The sequence below is a fragment of the Diospyros lotus genome, chromosome 15, assembly GCF_014633365.1.
Source record: "Diospyros lotus cultivar Yz01 chromosome 15, ASM1463336v1, whole genome shotgun sequence".
Lineage (NCBI taxonomy): Eukaryota > Viridiplantae > Streptophyta > Magnoliopsida > Ericales > Ebenaceae > Diospyros > Diospyros lotus.
The window spans coordinates 6,223,360-6,238,103 of record NC_068352.1 but is presented as its reverse complement, the minus strand read 5'-3'; the positions used below and the strand labels follow the sequence as shown (position 1 = coordinate 6,238,103).

General features: G+C 36.2%; 1 pseudogene; it reads left to right on the top strand.

Annotated features, from left to right (window-relative positions):
* Positions 1–379: 379 nt before the first annotated feature.
* Positions 380–3,839, top strand: LOC127792354 (uncharacterized; annotated as a pseudogene).
* The last annotated feature ends 10,905 nt before the right edge of the window (positions 3,840–14,744 follow it).

The window sequence follows — 14,744 nt, the reverse complement described above, 5'->3', positions numbered from 1 at the left end:
AAAAATAATGGATTTTGTGGTGGGTTCTAATTCTTGTGCTTGTCCTGCTCGATGAAATGTCCATTAGGCCATGAGCTGCCTTGGGAAGAAGAATTGTTGAAGCAGATTAGTTCATGAGGGCGGGCGGGCCTATATGATGGACACGGATGGCTGCCATCATTTTTCATTTGGCTTGAAAATAAATTTTACTGCGCATATTTTGAGCTGAATGTTTTTGTCGTGCTTTTTTAACAGGTTGAAGGGTTCAAAATGAACTTAATTTATTATGATCTGTACCAAGCCACACGCCTTGAGAAGTTTGTCACAGGCATGTCTGGATCTTGTGATATCCTGCTTCTCAACTTAATACTTGTACTAATTCACTTTTTTGTTGCAGCTTACGGTCAGTTCCTAAAAGCCTGATGTTGTAAAACTCTTGCTGTGGGTCTGTGTGGCCAACTTTTATGAGGTCTCTTTCTTCCTTCAACACCTTTTCTTGGATTTGTTTTTATTTTTTCCCATAATTGGTATGCGCTGCTTCTAGCAAGATGCATATTTGCTTTGAAGACGAGGTTACTGACAAAGAGGTTTTACAAAAGAATTCTAATCAATTTGTTAGTATTGTTAGAATTCTGAGAATCAGCTTATAGGAATAGATCATGATGGTCAGCATCACTATTAGGATATGAATTTGCACTATTTATGGCGTCTCTAGTGCACGTACTTACTACTATAGAACTGTTAAAATACCACAATATTTGGTGTTAAAATGACTCGAAATTTATCTAGAAAATATAGCATATAAAAGTTGCATAATATAGGCACTTTTAAGCTTTCACAATTGTATGTATTTCAAAAAATGGCACTTTCACACTCACTCCTGCATTTGCTTCCATAACTATTTACTTATGCTTCTCCACTATTGTTTCTTGTTGAATAGAAACATAATGTTGCAAAATGGCAGTACAAAATTGAATGAATGACAATGCTACTGAGTATCGATGTATGAGGGCCTATCCTCTTGTTTCGTTGGCATGTGGAAAAGAGGAGACTTTTTTTGATTCCCAACCCTAGCTAGAGTCAGATTGTGAAGATGATTTCTTCAGTGTGAAGGGTGGTAAAAATCCCGTAAAATGCTTACTGTCTTCTGGCATAATTGTTCCCGTATAACGCTTACTGTTTCTGCAGGTTTTTGTTCTTATTCTTTCTCCGATTGAGTTATAGTTGACTGCATGCTGTTTAGTAGTCAGTTCTTTGTCACAGTAGGTGCTCTAGGATTGTTTGTTTTGGATACTAGACTAATCCATGGTAATTAAGCTACAGTACGAAGGGGTGCTAATTTTGATCTTAAGAATATAAGCAAGGCCTAAAAGTGAAGTGGTTCTTTGATTGACTAGTATATATTAACGTGCAATTGTCCTGGCATTACCTAATTTTCTTCACCTGTATCTCATAGAATTCTAGGGATGAAAACTGCATGTCATTCACAAATCTTTGTTCTTCCACCAACCCACCAAAGGCCCAAAACATTCTTGGAAACTCATTATGCTGGCAACATCAATCTTTTGTTGTCATAATGCTCAATTTTACTTTCACTCAACGGGTCTCAATGCAAATTTTACCCCATCTTGTGGTAGCACTCCAGTCCACGAGCTCTACTGCAGGGTCTCCACGAGTTGATAGAGGCCTTAAAGGGTGACCAAGATGCTGACCAGAATGGAGCGAATGTAATGGTGGAAGCTAAGACGACCATAATTGGCCTCCTTCCAAGATTTGCAGATGGCACACCTTTTGTATCTAGAGCTGCCTCTGCTTGTAGCAATGAGATTCCTGATGGAGTATGCGAACCAGACAAGTCTGTGCAGTGTTGTATACCAAGAACCTTGGATGCTTGTGTAAAGAGAACTGGTGGATCTAAGAAATTTGAAAGAGCTATTTATGGAGAGCATTTTGTTAGCAAAGTACAAACCAATTCTGTAAAAGATGAATGATATTCTTGAACTTTTAAACTTCTATTCTATCTTGATAAACTAATAATTTCAATGTCATGTAGACTGTATTCGAACCAATATCGAATATTCTGTTGCTAAGATGTACATTAATGTTGAAAATATGACTTAGAAGCTGCTTTGAAGAAGTCAACATATCTGTTTTGATGATGTGGTTTGAAGAAATCAAAGTACATGATAAGATTAGGTTTTTGATTTAGTCTTCAGCATTTTTAGGAATTTTTCTGTTATGCACGTGCAGCAGATTTGGCTAATTTTTTATGTTTTTTTTTGCTATAAAACAGTAACGATGTTGATCAGATTTTATATAATAAAATTATTCCTTCTCCAATCTGTTCTCTGTTGCACATATGCTTTTTTTTTTATTCTTTCTCCATAAAAATACCAACAAAATGGTATCAGAGCGTATTTCTTGAGGGACCTGTGAGTTGAAAAAAAAAAAATCACAAACACTCAAATTCAAGCCAACAATCTGCAAAGATGGAAGCAGAATCAAGTCACGGAATGCCGGCAGCATCGATATTTGATGGCGACAACTATCAGGTATGGGTTATTAAAATGAAAGTTCATCTCCAGGCACAAGATCTTTGGGAAGCAGTTGAGGAAAATTACGAAGTTGCTGATTTGCCAGCCAATCCAACAATGAATCAAATAAAGATTCACAAGGAGAGGAAGACAAGAAAGGCTAAAGCCATGGCCCACTTGTATGCTGCAGTGTCTCCTAATATTTTCACAAAAATCATGAACCTGTCTTCAGCAAAAGCCATTTGGGATCATCTCAAGGAAGAATATCAAGGCAATGAACGAGCAAAGAATATGCAAGTGTTAAACTTGATCAGGGAGTTTGAAATGCAAAGAATGAAGGAGTCAGAAACTGTGAAGGAGTACACTGACATGTTGCTTAGCCTTGCTAACAAAGTGAGATTGTTAGGTAAAGATTTTCTTGATCAAAGAATAATTGAAAAAATACTTGTTACACTTCCAGAGAGGTATGAAGCCACCATCTCTTCTCTAGAAAACGCTAAAGATTTGTCAAGCATTTCCTTGGCAGAGTTAGTTAATGCTTTACAGGCTCAAGAACAAAGAAGGCTTATGAGGGAAGGAGGAGTCGTCGAAGGAGCTTTACAGGCACAAGTAAGGCCCATCGGTGGAAAAAAAGTTAAGGATCACAACAAGAAGCTCACAAATGCTGAAAACAACAATAGTGGAAATTATCCACCTTGCTCATACTGCAAAAAAACAAATCATCCACAAAACAGGTGTTGGTGGAGGCCCGATGTAAAGTGTAACAAATGTGGTCAATTAGGTCACATCACAATTGTGTGCAGATCACAACAACAAGAAGGAGAAGCTAGAGCTGTTACTAGCCAACCGGAGGAGGAGGAGTTATTTTAACTCCCTCAAAATCATATTCATGCTTATGCCCCCTCAAAACCATATTCATGCCTATGCCAAAATTAAATTTAGTTGCAGCATCAAAGTCAAGGAGGAGTGTTGAAAATATGACTTAGAAGCTGCTTTGAAGAAGTCAACATATCTGTTTTGATGATGTGGTTTGAAGAAATCAAAGTACATGATAAGATTAGGTTTTTGATTTAGTCTTCAGCATTTTTAGGAATTTTTCTGTTATGCACGTGCAGCAGATTTGGCTAATTTTTTATGTTTTTTTTGCTATAAAACAGTAACGATGTTGATCAGATTTTATATAATAAAATTATTCCTTCTCCAATCTGTTCTCTGTTGCACATATGCTTTTTTTTTTATTCTTTCTCCATAAAAATACCAACAATTAAGTTGCTTAAACTCCTTGTATTTTACTGTCATCAGAATGACTATGACTTGTGGTTGGATTTTCTATTCTTGTTATTGTTCATATCTTTTGACATTTAAGGTAGAACTACGATCTAAGTTCTTTTGCTCTTTATAGCACAAATTTATTCTTAGAAATATATAGATGAACTACATTAGCCCATTATGGATGCTGAACAATCACATTAACCATTGAATGGGCTCACGAGTTGCTTTATTTCCTTGCTCTGCTTAGTTATTTTCACTTGTTAATCACTATGGAACGGAAGCCCCCAGATATGAAATTACGTTTCATTTTTTTATTATCATACTAATAACTAAGATAACAATAAATTACAAATAAATAATTAACAAACAATAAACATACTAAATTTTCTTACAACTGTTTTTACACTGATTACAGTAAAGCTAAATATTCGAATCTACTTCTTTCATTTTTCATCACCCATAAACTAAAGAGAGACACAAACTTAGTTTCTTTTGTCCTATACTCTTGAAACTTTATTTTATATTTTATATTTTTTTCTATTATACAATTATGCTCTTTCTAAAGCTTTAGTAGTTTTTCTTTTCTCCTTTAAGGCTTTTTCTTCAAAAATCCTCACTTGATCTTGTAATACTCTCTCATTTTTAACCATTTCCATCATGTTACATTTAATTCCATTCAACTTATCCAACAAGACTCCACATAATATTTTCTCACGAGTTATGTATTCATCATCAATCTATTGAAACCATCTGCAATCATCATCCTATTCACCAAACCATCCAACAATTAATTCCATTCACATTAAGGGCTTTTACATTTATAAGATAATAAATTACCTTCCAAAATCAACACCTCAAAAATTTCCTTCTAGGATTTGTCTTAGTCCATGATGTGTAGCACCAAACAGATACACCATAGTTACAAACAATTGTTTGATGTGAACTAGAGGAGTTGATTGAAACTTCACCCATTTCTAAATTGGAAGTCATAATTCCTAAGATAGTAAAATTTGATTTAGTTAAATGATTATAACTAAAAGGTCCCAACATTGTCAATATCTTTCAATTTATATGCTATACAATGTAATGACTCAAAAATTCAATATAAAGGCTCTGTTACCCAAACTGTGAGGGCCCACCTCACAAAGTCTCGCTAGCATAGGAATTTCGAGGGAAAATCCTCTCAAGATGGAAACAAAGTAAAACTCAATCAAGATCATGCATACCATCAACAATAATTAACAATGATTCTCCTATTTTTTTTCATACAGAACAAAATAAACATTATCATTTAGATTTCATTAGGCTATCCCAAATGGGAACACAAGAAGTCCAAATAATAAAAAATATAGCCATTAGCATGGCATAAACCAACAAGCACCCCCAAGACCTTTTATTCAGGTGAGCTCTGTACACATCTAACCTAATAGATCATGCCCCGCTAGGACCCCTCTCATCCTTCTCTTTACCTGTACATGGAATGATGTAAAGATAAAGAATGAGCCGCAAGGCCCAACAAGTATAATACAATGAAATGGAGTAAGAGATATATCATAATGGAGACTCAATAACCAATAACAGAGAATATATGGTAGGATTGTAGCATAGAGTAACACAGGTAGAATTGTAACATGAAACATCACGGATAGAATCATAATTGAGATTAGTATAATGCAGACAAATAACAAGCTCCTACCATAGCATGGATAAGGCATAATCCGGTAACCTTACTACCATATAGTCTCTGGAACCCATATAATGCTCTAAACACTTTGGGACCATAAATCATTATCTTTCAATACATAAGATTCATGTCACAAGGCAACACACTTTGGGCCCATAAATCGGGTCTATTTTGCAATGCTAGCACACATCTACGGTACCACGTGCCAAATATGCAATGGCCTCACCATAATAGTGCCCTCAGTCTGCTCTCAACTCTATGGCATTAGCACATGCCTATGATACCACATGCCAAGTATGCAGTGGCCTCATCATAGAAACACTCTCGATCTACTCCCAACTCACTCCCATCAAATTGGCAAACGCCTACGATACCACACGCCAAGTGTGCAGTGGCCTCATCATTGCGGTGCTTTAGTCTGGAAGGGAGGTCAATCAATATAATCACAACTCTTATTCTCCGAAAATCATGATCACCCCCATGGACTACACATGCACATGAATTCATACAGTACCTCATATCTCTTTCTAGAACTATAATTACACCCATGGTGTATATTTACACATCCACTTTCGTAATCCACAAGCAACTCTCAAGGTAAGTATTCACACATCACTAGGATATATCTGTATGTATTATGTCCCAAATCATAGCGCCATACGACCCAATCTCTAGCTCATCCACAAGATCAAGCAACAGGTTTCGGAGATTTACAAAAATTTATACATAGCTTCCAAACAAAGCTTTTCTTGAAAAACACCAAAGCCAAATGATCAAAAAGAAGAAGAAAGGAGTAGAACTTACCTTCAAAGCCTTTCTTCATGATCTTGCTTGAGGTGATGCTATTCCAAAATCCTTTACTTCACACCTCTAACAAGAAAACTTGCAAGAAGGAGAAAAAGAGAAGAAGAAGAACAAGAAGAAGAAACCCTTAGCTTCTCTACCCCTTTGGCACACCATCAATCAAAAAGAATGAGAAGAAGAAAACCCTTACCTGTTTTCTCTTTTTCTCTCTCGATCGGTTCTCATCCCCTTCTCTTCCTTTGCCTTCTTAATCCTCTTCTCTCATGCAAAATAAGTCTTTCCTTTATATATATATACATACACTCCCACAAAATTACTTAAAGGCCCCCAACTCGAGTGAATTTCCCTTATCAGATAATCCTCTAAATGGAAATTATTCCAAGGCTAGATTGGACACCAATTAAACACTAAATAATATTTCAATACATACCTCAATTTATTTCGGATCCCATTACCACTCAAGTCACGTCCTTGACTTTTCCACTTCCATTGCCTATCACCTAAAAATATCACATATGATTCACCAAATTATTACTCTAATAAAATGAATATCTCATTCTAAAATATATCACCCAGACCCACTAATGGGTCGTTACATACAATATGTAAATACATTACTAAATATTACAAATTTATACACTATAAAGTATGTAAAAAAAACATTAAACATTAAATAGAAAAACTAAAGCACAAAATCAACATAAAAACTAAATTTAGACAGTGATCAGTTGATTGAATCTAAAAAATTACAAATATATTGAACATTAAGCAGAAAATCAACTGTTAGGGTCGAACAAGTTAACCCAAATTACATCAGAATTAAATAAACGCACTGTCAATCACCATCGGCCACCGTGGTTGGTGGTTTTTGGAGATCAAAGGCAACCACCTGACACCCTTATCCCCATCAACCCACATACCCAAACCCAGCAAGATCCAACAGCCGAATCTCCATAGATCTAAGTTTAAACTTTTAGCCAAACCTAACACCCGGGTAAACACACTATTAGTCACCACCAACCACCGTTGTTGGTGCTTTCCGGTGATCAAAGGAAACCACCCAACACCCTTATCCCCATTGACCCACATATCCAAAAACCAACAACATCCAACGGCTGAATCTCCATAAATCTAAGTTTAAACTTTCGGTCAAACCCAAATCTCACGTATATACATATATATCATGGATGTGTGCTGAAAATCATTACTGATAAAACTAAAAGACTTACCTCCTTATAGATTGGGGTTACTTTCACAGTGAAAATATGCTCGGATCGAAGATCACCCGATTGGATTTTACCAAATTAGTGATTTATAAAGTTCTTGAGAGAGAATAAAAGAAAGAGACAGAGACGGCTGTTAAAGGCAAAGGGACGTCGAAGGCTTGATTGCATGCGCGCCCCCGCACACGTGCGCGCATGCGCGCTCGAGAGAGAGAGAGAGGAAGACGAAAGAGGAAAAAGGGATGGTGGATACAAAAGTCGCACGGGAAAGAGAGAGAGAGAGAAAGACACACACAAAGAGACAGAGAGACAATCGAACGAGTTGATTTTCAGCCCGGGAGAGAGAAAATGGGGGTTAGTTGCAAAATTTGAATTTTGTTGCTTTTGGTGGCCATGAGAGTGGCCAAATAAAATAGGGTAAACTTGTAATTGTTGCAGAGGTGTAAGTGACTGAGTAATGCTATTCGGCCACCCTCAAAGCCACCCATGAGTAAATTACCAATCTACCCATAGTGTGCAATTATGAAAATAACCTCAGCCAAAAAGTTGAGTGGGACTTCCTCTCTCTGTCACACCAGAAGCTCGCACGAGCTTTCCTCTCAATCTCTCACTCTCTTCTCCCTCTCTCTTATTCTCTCCCATACGACCTTTCCTCTAGTTCCGACTCTCTCTCTCTCTCTCTCTGTTGTTCCATCCATGTCTCTTTATCTCTCTATCATTTCGACTAAGCGACACTTCATCTCGTTCCAACCGTCAAGCTCGTCGTCTCTCACCCATGCGATCGAGCCTCCGGAGTTTGGTTGTCTCTCTCTCAATCTCCCGCTTGTGCAACTGCATGCCCATACAACCCTTCATCTCGCTCTAACCCTATCTCTTTGTCTCTCCCATTCATCTCTCGTCCGTCGCACGTCTACATAGGCCCTGATCTACAAGGAGATAAGTCTTTTAAACCTATCCATAATGATTTTTGGCGCACATCCATCATATATACGTATATACGCGCAATTTGAGTTTTCTCGAAAGTTTAAACTTGGATTTATGGAGCTTTTGGATCTGGCTATTTTTTGGGTATATTAGTTGATGGGGATAAAGGTGTCGGGTGGTTGCCTCGGATCGTCGGAAACCATCGGCCACAGTGGTCGGTGGCGATTGGCAATCCATTTTTTAGTTCTGGTCGAAAATTAAAATTTAGATCTAAGAAAATTCAATTGTTAAATGTGGCCCACTTTTGTGTATGTTAACCCCCTTAACTTGGTGTTTGTAATAGTAGGGTCTGATTGTGAAAATCTCAGGCTGACAATGGTCACTGGTGGCTGCTGGTAGTAGCGATTATGGCTAATTTAGGCTATTTTTGTGGCAAAGTTGGTTCATGGGCTAGCCCATTGTGTTTAGAGCTGGGGCTGGCCCAGTTGTGGTACCCTTGGTTCGGTCCAAAAACCCAAACCTAATTTGTTGGACCCGTTCTTCTTTGTTGGTCTCCACTATTTATGTTTCTCTTTATATATTCATATTATACTTCTACTAAAGTATTGACTTTCTATCATTTTCTAAATTTTATTGTAGACAATCAATTCTATTTTAGAAGATGAAGGAAAGCCTAAATGAGTAACATAGGTAAGTATGATTTTTACCTAAATATGGCACAACTTCCTTAGATATATGCCATAAGTGAGTATAAATAGATTGATAAGCTAATATATTTGTATCTCTAAATGGTAAGTTTATCACATAGAATTAGAGTAAAAATGTAAATTATTCAAATGTGGTAAGGCCTTATTTATGAAAAAATTAGTGATATAAAACAAGAAAAACAAAATGTCTGTGGACAATGCAAATTATATAGGTAACATTGTATTATCTTAAGATTATACCTTGTTTTGATCTAGTAAATCATAGTGTGAGTCTGGAATCATTTGAAAATAATGAGGAAAATTTTTAAGATAATGAGGATCCTCCGTTAATTAACAAACTAGCAAGAGAACACAATGATCTTGTCCCTAAGGTTGGAATGAAGTTTAATGACAATAATGAAATTTATGATTTTTAAAAAAGATATGCTTACCATGTGGGTTTTCTAATAAAAAAAAAAAAGAATTCGAAGGAGGGTGAGGATGGGGTGGTAAGATATGTGGCCTATGCATGTAGCCAAGAAGGCAAAAGAACTAGTCAAGCTAGCACCTCTCTCAAGCCTTAACCAACTATTTGAGTAGGGTGTAAAGCTAAGATCATAGTCATATTGGTTGTTTTAGGAACATGGCAAATAAGCATGATCCATCTTGAGTATAACCATGAAACAAGTTTAAGCAAATATAGGTTGTATAGATGCAATAGACAGTTGAGCGAAGTTGTGAAGCAATAGCTTGAAGTTAATGATATAGCTGGAATTTTGCTACAAAAAAGTTATATCTCAGTTGTTTTTTAGGCTAGTAGGTATGAGAACTTGACATTTGTGGAAAAGGATTATAGAAATTACATTGATAAGGTGAGAAGTTAAGACTTGAGAAAGGGGATGATGCTGCTATTCAAGCATATTTTTCAAAAATGCAAGCCCTGTGTCCGAGTTCTTACTTCAGTGTCAATTTGGACGAAGAGGGTCGATTAAGGAATGTATTTTGGGCGGATAATAGGTGTAAACAAGCGTATAAGGAACTTCAGTGTCAATTTGGATGAAGAGGGTGTTGATTGAGGAATGTATTTCTGGCTAATAATAGGTGTAAACAAGTATATAAGGAATTTGACGATGTTGTCACATTCTACACCACATACCTAACCAATAGGTACGACATGTCATTTGCTCCGTTTGTTGGTGTAAATCGTCACGGACAGTTGATACTATTTGGATGTGGTCTAGTTTTGTATGGTGGTTTAGGACATGGCTTTAGTGCATGGAGGATTAGGCTCCCACTGGAATAATCACTTACTAGGATAGGGTTATGCAAAACGCAATTGAGATAGTTTTCCCTGACACGAAACACATGTAGTGTTTGTGGCATATACTAAAGAAGTTGCGTGGAAAGTTTGGGAACCATAGTTGCAAGGCTTCAATTCTTTCGGTCGTACATGACATGGTGTACGAATCACATAGTCCTGAAGTATTCGAGTAAGGTTAGAGTTCAATGATTTGAGAAATATGTACTGCACAACAACGATTAGTTGTCTAGACCATACACACAAAGAGCCTGTTGGGTCCCATGTTTCTTAAAAACTAGTTTTTGGGTAGGGATGTCAACAACGCAGCAGAGTGAGAGTATGAATGCATTTTTTGATGGTTATATACACTCAAAAACTTCACTGAAACAATTTGTTGAACAATATGAGCGGGTAATGAGGTATAAAGTTGAAAATGAGTTTTAGGTCGCCGTTAAGTCATTTTCTTAGTTGGTGCCATGTGCATTGAGGTATCCCATGGAGAAACAATTTCAAGAAGTGTACACAATCTCAAAATTCGAGAAGCTTCAGGATGAGTTCATAGGAAAAATGTATAGCGAAGTTGTGTCTATCGAAAAGGGATCGCTGGGTACGAGATACGAGAAGATATTATATTTAACGAAAGATTCAAGGAAAAAAAATTCAATTGTTAGTGACAAAGAGAAATGCGATATTGTTTGTGGTTGTCACATGTTCGAGTTTAGGGGAATAATTTGTAGACATGTTATCATAATATTGATTCGAAATGGTATCAAATTACTTCCTGACAGGTATATAAGGCAATGGAGGAGGGATGTCAGTAGATCTTACACGAGAGTCAAGACCAATTACAACGGTTGGATTAGTACTCCTAGCCAATTAAGATACGATAAGATGTGTAGTGTGCTTGCGAAGGTTGCAAACTTGGTTGCAAATGACGAAGATCATACCGGGAACTATGGAGTGGATGGAATCTCAATTGAATGCATTGAGAAAATCTAATGCGAAGCCAATTTTTGGTAGTAATATATATGTTGAAGACAATGTGCAAGAACAAGTTCTTGATTCTGGAGAGGCAATTACAGCTTCAAACAGGCAAATTTTGGATCCAAGATGCTTGCAGACAAAGGGAACCTCTAGGAAGCTTAGCAAGAAAGGCCCATTAGAAACGAGTTCCAAGAAAGCAAAGGTATGTTTTAATCTATTTTTTATTTACCTGATAATGTAGTGCTTAAGTTCCTGATTGTAACGACTATTACTTTCATTTGATGTCTAGGTGGGATCCTCGAAAGTAAACCAAGGTAAGGCCCCGAGGCAAAACATTGTTTAAGACGCTCAAGCATTCAATGAAGGTTTTTCACAAGAAGCACAGTATCATGCTCTGACACTAATCTCCTACTCATAATTATTAATGGTAAGTTCTTGGATGAGATTAGGGTAATAATCTAAGTTGTCGTTTTCAATTTTTTGCAATTTCATTTAGGTTATATCCTAGTGCTTTCTTTTTCTTTTGTAGGCTGCTCACTATCAAAATTGGAATGTTGCTCATGGAGTGCATATGGTGCCTACTTTTGGCACAACTCGGCCCTTCATGCCAATGTACGCGCCCCATCCACGGCCCGATGACAACCCATCAGAGGTTTGAGGCATTCATTCAAAGTTCTACTCATTTGACTAACGCAATTAAGAGACTTTTGATTCCAAGTTCTAGTTTTCTTTTTCTTCTTATTTTCTGTTTCATTCTTGCATTTATTTATTGTAAAAATAGAGTTAAGTAAAGTCATCATATTGTAACTCAAGGTCAGATTTCCTAACCACACCTCTATATTCACAAAATTACAGCATTACAAGTGCATAATTTTCTTTTTTCTTGACATAGGTGTGTGGCCTCATCACTAGTACAAACAGGATTTGTTAGGGGTTCTATGACCCAGGGAAATGGTTGTTATCAGCACAAGTCCTTTAATAACTCTCTGGAGGTATAGTTGGACTTTTAATGCTTATTTTCTTTCTGGTTTGATGTATGATTAGGTCTTGCTACATGTGCCTTTCTTTGGACTAAATGCATGTCCATGTCTAATGCAATATTCCTTCCAAAGTACATATAACCATTTTATGTGTTATTTTCAGGTTGTTGATAGTATTAGGAAAGTGTGCCCTGAATCTAGTGGACCAATGCAATTTCTTGGATTCAATGGTAGCTTTATTTTTACATGCATGTTTTTTCATATTAGCTCTAGTTATTAATAGGTATTTATTCAAATGTTTCCTTGGTCTCATGTTATCTGTTTATTTTATTTTCTTTTTGTAATGCTCTGGACTAGAAATGAGCTAATTTGCCCAGCTTATCATGAACTATGTAGCACAAATCCATCTCTTGCATTTATGGAATGCCCCAGTTGGTGTAACTTCAATGGAGACTGCATTGATGGAAGGTGTCACAGCTTTCTAGGGTTCCATGGTCATATAGTGTTTGGCCTACTTTGTTAGACCTTTTTGTACTGTTTCTTTTCTTAGTGAATGCAATATAGTGTTTGGATCAAATTTGACAGTTGTGGGTCTTGGCGAATTCAGTGGCCCTATTGCAATTCCCTTGCCTGTTGGGTAAGTATGTGTTTAACTTTTATGAATTCCCTTTTCTTAAATTCAGCAGCGTATGTCACTTTCAGCCAATGGTTGGTCATGCATGCTGGCACATGCTATTGGTAGATAATTATTTCTATGAAATCATTTTTCTTCAGATGTGGATTCATCTTTATCATTTTCATGTAGATCTGTCCTTGTTTTAAATGGAAATGATGTTGATGTAGCTAAGCATTGTGTGCCAGCAGTTCCTTCTGAAAGGTACAAAAAATTGGTATGATACTGCCATTCTTCTTTAGTCATGTTAGCGAACACTAATCACTATCTCATGTTTGCCTTATCTGGTGATTTTGATTTCTATTTCTTCCCATCCAATGCTCTTATAGGATATCAATTACTTTCAAGAGAATGGATGAATCAAAACGGCCTTTTGGATATGTCCCCAAACCTGATTTGCAAGGTCTTCAACCATTATCTTATGGAATTGATAGACCAGGAAGGTCAGCTCCTTCAAAATCAAATCTTTGACATAATGTGCTAGATGTTAGATCTCACGTACACGACTCTCTGCTTCCTTTGCATAATATTTTACTTTGACATAATGTGCAACAATCTGTGATGAACAATGCAGCCTTCATGGAGGGGTTTGTAATATATAATGCTCCGTCAATTAGCTTGTAGAACATATGTTCACTTGAAGTAGATTGCTGTCCACTCTTTCTTGCTTTATTATTTTCATTTTAAGACTTAGTTTTATGAAAATTAACAATTTTTCATATGGATGAAGGAAGATTCTATTTATTATTTATTTATTTCCTTATGATATGTTCAAGTTGAATGACACTTCCAGATTGATTGCATGATATTTTATACCTTTGTTCATTAGTATGTTTTCAGATTTGGGATAATACTTTATACCTCAGTAGCTTTGTTAATTGCGCTCTCTCTCTCTCTCTCTCTCTCTCTCTCTCTCTCTCTCTCTCTCCCTCTCTATCTATCTATCTATCTATCTATCTCTTTCTGTGTGTATGTGTGTAATTGGTAGCTGACCGATTTGCATCGCCACAAGATTGATCACATCACAATCCCATCAAGTCACAGCCCAAATTTTGGAGTTTTTTGACGTGTTGAAGATGTAACAGCATTAGATATTGTCTTTGATCAATATATTTTCTTATTTTGGACTTTTATTTTATTACTCAATTTTATACTTGTCTGTTGCTTTTGTTTTAATATTCAATTTGTCAATGGTTGTAAAAATGACTTGTGATCCATTGTTGACTATCTCGATATATGTCCATTATGAAAAAGTCAGGCAAATTATTTTACATTCATATGAGACCTCCGTGAAATATATAACTATTATTGAGAGCAATTTTCACTTGTTACTTTCAATTTCTTCTTGACTTCATTAACGGGGCCGGTCTTGAATCTTTTAGGCCCGGGGCAAAAGTAAAAATTGGGCCCCCATATATATATTTAAACATAATGATAAACTCATTCTTATTTTTCAATCAAGATCTAATATGTCCAAATTAACTAAAAATTTAACATTCAAGTCAAATAAATTGTATTGATTCAAACTTTAATGTATTCAAATTTAGAATAAAAAGATACAATATATAAACAAGATAAATACTTATAACAATTCAATAAGTTCTTTTTTATCCAGCAAAATAAATTCTTTTTCATCTAGCAAAAAAAAAAAAATTCTCTACATACTAAATAGTTAAAGCAAAACAACATCAATCTATTTGA